The sequence below is a fragment of the Gadus macrocephalus genome, chromosome 1 (assembly GCF_031168955.1).
Source record: "Gadus macrocephalus chromosome 1, ASM3116895v1".
Taxonomy (NCBI): domain Eukaryota; kingdom Metazoa; phylum Chordata; class Actinopteri; order Gadiformes; family Gadidae; genus Gadus; species Gadus macrocephalus.
Genome location: NC_082382.1, coordinates 11,440,992 through 11,450,214, shown reverse-complemented (window position 1 = coordinate 11,450,214; position 9,223 = coordinate 11,440,992). Strand labels below are relative to the sequence as shown.

The 9,223-nt window shown below is 47.0% G+C and overlaps 1 protein-coding gene across 1 annotated transcript in view; it reads left to right on the top strand.

The window, feature by feature from the left end:
* The first annotated feature begins 3,825 nt into the window (after positions 1 to 3,825).
* dlgap4a (discs, large (Drosophila) homolog-associated protein 4a) overlaps positions 3,826 to 9,223 on the top strand; it is a 43,697-nt gene continuing 38,299 nt past the window's right edge. Inside the window, exon 1 of the mRNA XM_060071289.1 lies at positions 3,826 to 4,224. The gene's annotated coding sequence lies outside the window, so the exon portion shown is untranslated. The remainder of the gene's footprint in view (positions 4,225 to 9,223) is intronic.

The window sequence follows — 9,223 nt, the reverse complement described above, 5'->3', positions numbered from 1 at the left end:
ATGAAAGCTCTGTTTTCTGTTGACATGAAATGCAGTCAGTCTGTCTTGAAGCCGGCTACCCAAGACCACCTGCGGAGCCACCAGCGTGGTGCCAGAATCATCAGCCTGTTGCAGTTCAGAAGAAAACCCCTCGCTTAACAACCTTGACCCAAGCCGGAGAGAAGCTCAGGAGACTTAATAGATGCGACACAGTACATCCCCAATGCAAAGGAGAGAAGATCTGCTCTGATCTGTGCAATGTGGACAGAAGGGATGATGCAGTCCACACAATAGTGCCAAAGAAGATGGGAATCTAACAAGAGAATAACCGCTTTGTGTCATTACAAAGTAGGGTTAATTATTGCACAACAGTGCTATAACAAATCATGTTGAGAGGGTCTCTCTCTTGGATCTGGAGGACAATCAGGGAATGGTAGATTAGTGTGAACTCTTCATGCTCTCCACCGCACACTGCCTCCTTCCTCTTTCATTTGCTTCTCCTCCTGTTGACCATTTGCTTACATAATGATCAGCATCACATTCATCTCTTTGCTCTCTCGCACTCAGAGTACTCAGATTACATGATACTCCCATCTCTCCTCTCCTCTCCTCTCCTCTCCTCTCCTCTCCTCTCCTCTCCTCTCACCGGCTGTTCTCCTCTGCTCTCCTCTCCTCGGTCCTCTACCCTCATTGTCTGCGCCTCCTCTTCTCTCCTCTTTTCAACTATCTTCTCCTCTCCTCTTTCCTATTGTCTCCTCGCAATGGCTCTCTTCTCCTTCCTTCGCCACCTCATTACCTCACCTTGCTACCCTGAAACACTCCTCTCCTCTACTATCATCGGCTGTCTCCTTCTGCTCTCCTCTCCTCTGCTTTAACCCAGAAGAATGGGCCTTCCTTGCCCATTCCCATTTATTCCTCCTGCATTGCTTTTATATGTCAAAAACAACCAACATGCTAGCATGATACTCCCCTCTCCCCTCTACTCTCTTCCTTTAGTGCTTTTGGCTGGCCAAATCATGCATTGACAGCCCTGGCCCTGCCCATTGATTGCAGATGCATCCTCTTGTTCCATCTAACTGCCTCCACCGATTGTAGCATTTGCCAACCTGCTTATCTCTCAAGGTGGTAAAAGAGATGTCATGGTGGCAATGCGCTAGAGTAAGGATACCTACTTTGTCTGATAATGCAATTTGTACTTACTGTAGTGAAAAATCTAATTGTTGGCAGAGAAAAAAACATGCAACCGATTATCATGTGAGAAGACATTATCGTCTTCTCCAGCAGCGACAAGAGACATCGAGCCATCTTTATTCAAACATCAAACAGATTTACTAATTTCAGAACCATCGTTTTCAGGACATTTCATGATAACATGCGGTAAAAAACATAAAAATTTGACTCGACCGTTTGTCTCCCTAATCCAACATAAACCCTCAGAATGGCCCCTGGCTCCGGAGTGCAGAGATGCCCTCGGACGGCAGCATGCGCCCTGCAGGAGTGCGAACACAGGGTTAAAGATAGCAGCTCCACCGGCACGCCGCCGCGTCACATCCCTTCTGCAGCAACAGATAGAAGACGGCCCAGTGGGGTCACAGCGAGAGGTGGCAAGTGGCTCTAAACCGTCCAGTCAGAGGCCACGGGGGAACAGAGCGTTGGAGGGCTGCGACGGCCGGGCCACTCCTCTTTTTAAAGACGAACTTGCCTTCCACAAATAGGTTGCTCCCACAGAGACAAATAATTGGCGTGACATGTGGAGGAAAACGCACACGGAGCGGTCTGCGTTTAGATGCCAGTACTCCACAGGATGGAGTCAGGTTATGCAAGCAGACGTGAAGGATCCTCTGGATACCTCTGTGCGTTGATGCTTGTAGAGAAAAGGGCATTGGATGGCAACTATAGTCACCCCCGGGAATGATGCATTCTGAACAGTGCAAAACACAATCATGGAGCATGGTCTTGGTCAAACACTGTGAAGTGCTTGGGGCTGTGTAGTGTAAATGTGACGCAGTGTATGTAGAAATAGCTACATTCTTAATGTCATGAAATGAACTGCAATAGCTGTTTAAGCGATGTGACAAGAATTTCTCCCTTTGTGTTCCTTTTCACATGGTAGTTGTAGCATTTGTGGATTTTTCGATGATCATCAAATTTGACCGTGAAACTCATTAGTTTGCTTAGAATGTCTATGATATGTCGACGTCAACTGGTGAAGGAATAGCACAAGCAGGAAGTGTTTTTAGTGCCTATGTGTGCAACTGGCGTATCCTTGATTTCCCTTTATGGCCACATAGTTGAACTGTACATTATAACAATGCTTTATATCACTTCTTTGTTGTGTATAGATAAAATGATGCCTGTTAATATGGATTTCAAACAGACAGTACTTTACAGTCCAACATGAAATGTGAAACGTATTAAAAATCAATTGTAACGGCACTCTGAGTGACGGGCCTTGTGGAACCATCCAGTTATTGTGAGTTCACATTCTGTTTTCTTTCTGCAGATAACTGTGAGATGCAAACTTCAATATCTTGAAGGTCTCACAGCCCTGGTCACGCGGGGCTAGAGTCACTCAGAGAAGGTGTCAGGTGTCACCCAATGCAATCATCTCACCAGAAAAATTAGAGACAGCTGGCTTAAACAGTTAAAAAATACTTTCCTTATATAATACTTTAATGCTTTATTTTCTTATTTAAATAAAGCATTTCAAGTAGTTTAATTTCATTATGTCGTTAGATTCTCTGAATTCTGAAATGCGGCCAATCAGCTACTGGTCTCCTTACTACTGTGTAGATACTGTAATTATAAGTGTTGATTCATGCGTGTTGGACAACCTTTCAAGTTTAGGTTTTACAACTCCATTTGGCAAGTATGATTATCTTGATTGCGTTTTGCTTACTTGAGTGTGTAATACCCAGGTATACAGTGTGCAGCTTCTAACTCACCTTCATCTCAAGAAAATATTGATTGTAACCATGCAGAGCCAAGGAGTCATGGATTAAGGTAAAGGTAAAGTGAATTTCCTCCTGCTGCCAAGGACAGATTATGTGGAGCGGCTGTCTTGTACTAGAAACATCTCAATCAAACGGACAATAGAGCAGATCATGTAACAGACAAGCTGCTAAAAAGGGACGGCGAGGGAGATGTTATCCTTGCGACCGGCTGTTGGTGTTCAGCATGCCGCACAGGAAGCTGAGCGACAGAGGCTCGTCCAAACAATGGTTTTCCTCCGAAATCCATGAAAGACATCCAGTCCTTTTGGAAGTATACAGACAGGACAATGTGAGTCCAAATGCCATCAGTGGATGAATGCAGTGGAAATGAATATCTTGGAGCTTCTATTGAAGCCTCATCCTGGACTTTGAAAGGACTGATATTAACGTATTGGCCCTCAAATGATGAGTGTTATTTGTGGGTATGTGTGTACGTAGGTGTGTGTGTGTTTGTGTATGTGTGTGTCGTGTGTGAGAAAGACAGAAATAGAGAGTGTGTGTGTTTGTGGGGGGGGGGGGGGGGGGGGGGGGGATGTATGTGTGTGCGTGTGTATGTGTGTGTGCATGTGAAAATGTTCCCTAATAAACTATAACCTAACATTAGGTGAGAGCTGTAACCCGCCTGTTTTATTACTTGGCTCTCGATGACTCATCAAAAGCAGCACTCTTCTGAAACTGAGGAAAGTGCCAGAAAAAACGACTCTCCATCCTTCCTTTCACACCTAGTAGCCAGGTCCTTCAGAGAACGGGATTCTGACGTCATGTTTGACCACTGACTTCAGACCTCATGCTAAATGTTTTCGACGCTGGGTCCTCTACCCCACCCCCATCCCTTTGCATCCCACGTCTCGATGGACCAAACGCTGCAGCGTCACCGTCAGTCTCAAAAAAACTGCGTTTTTTTCCCGGCTGTGAGTCTGTGACGGCTCCCGCTGTAACACGGCGGGCTGCAACAAGCCAGCAGCGTTACGCGTGAGCGGCAGCGGGGAATACACGAGGATCGGCCAAAACAAGTGATTCAAGTGAAAATACATCTGCGAAGGAAAGCGAGGTGGATCGTTTGAGTCTTGTTTTTATTAGGTTTTTAGCTTTCAGGACCGCGTTGTTTACCCATCATCTTAACACGTCCACAGCCCGGTCTCAAGATATGTGACGACCGTGTAGCCTACCATCATGTGAAGAGCTGGATAACTGTCACTGGCCGACCTGCTGCAACACACATCTACCATCGTTCAGAGGGAGATGAGAGAAGGTAAGGGTTGATTAGGGTTCAATATGGGGTTGGGGGCTGGGGGGGATCAAACATGATCTAGATTCATAAACCAATTATCTTCTATGAGCTTGTCTCGCTTTATTGTCTCATGCCAATGACAAACAAGAAATAACAAACCATGGAAGTGGTATATTTCATCCTCATGTCATGTCAACAGCCGGTCCGTGATGGGGCAGCCTCCGGGTTCATTGCACGGTGTACTTACTTCACCTAATGGTCAGAGACATATCTCTGAGATGACAGGGTTTTCTGGGGAAGGCATGCAAGTTTTGCAACATTGATTATTGATTATTTAGGTATGCCACCTTGAGTTGTGATTCCCGACAAATAAATATATAAGTCTTTCTCCATTCATTCACAAATAAAGGCACATCCGTCAAGGACAGGATGAATCAAAGTTAGGAAACGAAATCAGTGCTTCTGTTCTATGGATAGAGCTAGTAATCCTTATGAACATTGAACCCGTTTTGTGTGTGTTTTTAATGTCCTGCTGTGCAGACTGCAAATATATCACAAATGACTTCTAATTGTTTTTTAATAAAATATACATATTCTTTATACCTTGAAATTACAAGGCCTAATAGTTACAATTATAATCAAAGTAGGCATTTTCTCTCTCTGTATCTTTTCCAAGTCTGCGTCATGCAGGTTAATGACATAGCCTTTCAAGTTTTGTATATTTGTTTGTTTGTTTTTTGTAGCACCAGTAATACCAACCCCTCCCCCCACGCACAAACACACACACATACACAGAAAAATGAAGAAGACGACAAAAATCGATGTAAGATGGAATTGAAGGTTGGCCGCCCGGCGCTCAGTGGTTGGCCGAGGACGAGGCCTGCCAGCCCGGCTGTGGATCGATCAGCTAGTCTTCATCACCCTGGCTGATGTTGTCGAACAAGACGCCCCGCAATTAAGTGCCCATTATGTTAGTGAAGGACTGATTAATAATTCATCCCCGGCCCGACTAAACCACAAATCTGTGAGAGCCACACTGAGGGTGCCGTTCACTGTTGTGGGCCCAACTTCCCTCCTGGAGACTAACAATGATGTACGTTGATGTATCCTTATGGACTCTACTGTGAGTATTTATTGAATGCCGTTTACAATAAGAAACCCATGTGGGAATGAGCAGTGAAGTTTGTTTGAGCGACAGTGGTGCAGTGGAGCACACTGTTGGGAGTCTAGAGATGACAAAGTGAATCGCCGGAATAAGAGATTATAGGTGCTAATGAAGCCGTCCCCCCCCGTCTGTGTGAACTCTCAGATCTCTCCCTCGTCACCGGGGGCCCCGCATCTCATGCCTGCAACGGGGGCCACAGGAAGCATGATGAGGCAGCTTTTTAACTTTTAAAAGGGTGGACTGAAAAAACAAAACAAGGAGTTGGCCCGCCTCCAGAAGGCTGGACGCTTGGGAGAAAGGGAGAACTTGAGTCATGGTGCTGTGGGGAGAACACACCACTACAGTTACAGCCAGATCTTCACACTCGTAGATCAACGTGACACACGACACCCCACACGACACCATCACGTTTGTGGGGGGGGGGGGGGGGGGGGGGGGGGCTTAACGTGATGTCGGTCACATCACGTCGGTGATTTCCAGTGCTTTGCAGGGGCGCTCCTGAAATAGTGCAGATTACAAAGTAAGAGCAGATTCATTCATGTGACTGTCCACCTGTTCTTGTTTGGTCTTGAGTCACTGAGATTGCCATGCAGTCTCTGTGTCATAAGTCATCTCAAATGAGACATGCATAGAGTCATCTCAAATGAGACAGACATAGAAATCCCGGATTTGAGATGGAGATGGCAGCTTTCACAGGCCATATGTTTTGAAGGTTTCATGGGGTAAAGATACGTTGATAGCTCTTAGCAGGTGGTCGTGTAGACTTTGTTCCGGCTCTGTTAAGTCTGAGCATTCCAGCACTAAAGGTTCTTTGAATGGGACTAAAAGCTGTGACACATTTGCTTCATTACAAGGGAGAGAACACAGATGTCCCACAGTATCGGCCTAATTGGCACTGTGGTGGACATGGACAATGGCATCTGAAATAAACTCTTCACAATTCTTTAATTCACCTTTTCTCTTTGTTTTCTTTTCTTGGATTCTCTCTATTCCCCTTCTCGGCTCCTTGGTTCATTTCCTCTTCTCTTCTCTTTTGCTTTCCTTCCCTTTCTTTAAGTAACAATTTGTATTCCTCTCCTCCCCTCTCCTCTCCTCTCCACTTCTCTCTCCTCTCTCCTCTCTCCTCTCCTCCCCTCTCCTCTCCACTCCTCTCTCCTCTCCTCTCCTCTCCTCTCCTCTCCTCTCCTCTCCTCTCCTCTCCTCTCCTCCCCTCTCCTCTCCTCTCCACTCCTCTCTCCTCTCCTCTCCTCTTTCATCTCCTCCCCTCTCCTCTCCCCTCCCTTCCTCTCCTCCCCTCTCCTTTCCACTCGTCTCCTCACCACTTCTCTCTCCTCTCCTCTCTCCTCTCCTCCCCTCTCCTCTCCACTCCTCTCGCCTCTCCTCTCTCCTCTCCTCTCCACTCCTCTCTCCTCTCTCCTCTCCTCCCCTCTCCTCCCCTCTCCTCTCCTCTCCCCTCCCTTCCTCTCCTCCCCTCTCCTTTCCACTCCTCTCCTCTCCTCCTCTCTCTCCTCTCCTCTCCTCCCCTCCCTTCCTCTCCTCTATTCTCCTCTCCTCTTTGGTTACTTCTTTCACTTTGTATTCATGCGCTGGCTTTGGTTTTCTGGGGCCTGGTTGTTGCCTGGTTGTTGCCTGGCTCTTCCGGCTGTATGGAGGAAGCAGGATGAGTGGACTTAAGGAGGGGGCCAGGCGTTTGGTACACCCAGCCGCTTTGCATGTGGAACGGAGATGGTGGAGGCTTTTTAATTCTGAACACAAGGATTCTAATGCAGGCCAAGGCACACAAGGCTCTCTCATCAAAGTCCACGTTCACTCATCTCCATTTCACGGCTCACTTTGCTCGTGGGTTTTGTTGTTGCTTATTTGATAGGTGATGTTTTCCCCTATTATATGGCCTGGTCTCGTTTATAGCTCCTGTTTATCATTGTTTTTGTGTAAGACACAAACACATTATGGGTGCCCAATTAAAACACTGGCTAATGTCTGGTCAAAAACAATAAGGCGAATCGGATTTGCAAGATTTTTGTTTGACTGTATGAGTTGTTGTTGTGAATGTTCTATCACTAGAACAGTGTTGTTCTGTGTGTGAAGGCAGACGAACCGTCGTCTAAAATAGCCCGCGTGTGTGTACAGCTCCTCCAGAGTTTAACTGTGCTACGGCTCCATCTGCTCAGCAATTGTGCCATCATCCTCCTCTGAAATATGTGGATGAAGAGGTCTCCGATTGAAAGCTAAAATGGTGGGATTTCAGAGCTCAATGGCTGAACATATTCTACGTGTCTTCGATTAGGGTACGGGATCTGGGGGATTTGATGACCTGGTTGGAAGGGTGTTCAGTCCAGTTCATGTCAGAGTTGATAAGGTATATGGAGTTTGACCCGCTGTCCTGTCATGGAGCTGATGCAAAGAGCTCCTCTGTCAATAGGTGGTGATACTGTAGAGGGAACCCTTCCTCTCCTCTCCTGTACTCTGTTCACCTCGATCTTCGTCTTTGCTTGTTATTTCTCCTCTTTTATCCTCTTCTCTCTTTTGGCTCACCGTCTGTCTTCCCTCCTTGGCTCTCCTTCCTAAGCTCACCTCACCTCAACCCTGCTCTTCACTCATCCTTTCATTTCCTTCTCTATCCTCTCTTCTTCTCTCATCTTATCCACACATCTCCTGTCAGCTCCTCTCCTCTCCTACCATCCTCAGCCTGTCCTCTCATCTCCTCCCTCCCTGTCTCCTGTGCGCTCATTTGTAATGATTTGCTATGATTTGGCCTTCCCCTCTGCTTGCAGTGCAGGGAACACTGCAAGGAGAAACCCAAGTGATTAGCAGTCTGCACACAACCGCAGGAATTACATCACCAGCAAGAACTCTTTCTCCCCCCTCTCTGAATGTCATGTTGCTCCGTATGCAGAGAATGATAATCGAGTTATCTTCAACAGCACCATGCATTTAAAACGCGGCGTCTCGTTATCTTCCTCCCGTGCCACTGTCATTTTACTTTAAGTGACTGCCCGGCTCTGAGTCGGCGATGCATCGTCCCTCCGCCACACATTTACATGTTAAACTGAACACAACTCACCAGGGACAATTAATAAGCAAGCAGCCATTAATGAGTCTGTGTCCCTTGCTGATTAATTATGGGTCATGCGTCGAACACAGAAGATTCCCGGCAAACGGCTGTTTTGTTACTGCCAGTGTGTTTACGGGATTCTGGAATATTTACCCAACTAGTCAAATTAAAGAAGAGTCTTTAGCAGTTTTGTTTTGAGAAACGGGCTGCAATTAAGCGAGGGAAGTAGTTGCCTCAATGTTGCTAATGCGTGTAACATTAGTGAGTGATTTACACTTAGTTAGAAATGCATTATTTTCCCTCCATCGTTTTTTGCAATGCTAGAAATAATTCAAGGTTTACTTTACAGCGTCTGAAAGCAGACAAAATCTTAAACTAATATCATTCTCACCGTGATTTAATAGGTGAGAGATCTTTATTTATGTCCCATCTTCAGAATGGCAATAGTTCATAATATTCTTCCAAGCAGATTGTCAGTGTTGTCAGTAAGGCCCCGGGAGTGAGGCGCCGGTGGCAGCTGGGATTCCATCAGCAGGCTGATGGAATCCCTCCAAATACAAACGTCTTGGGATGGCCAACCTCTGGCTCCTGTTGCTCTCCCCGTCCACCCTAGACCCGACCCCCGTCCTCTGACCCCGACCCCCGTCCTCTAACCCCGACCCCCGTCCTCTGACCCCGGCCCCCGTCCTCTGACCCCGGCCCCCGTCCTCTGACCCCGACCCCCGTCCTCTGACCCCGGCCCCCGTCCTCTGACCCCGACCCCCGTCCTCTGACCCCGACCCCGGCCCCCGTCCTCTGAC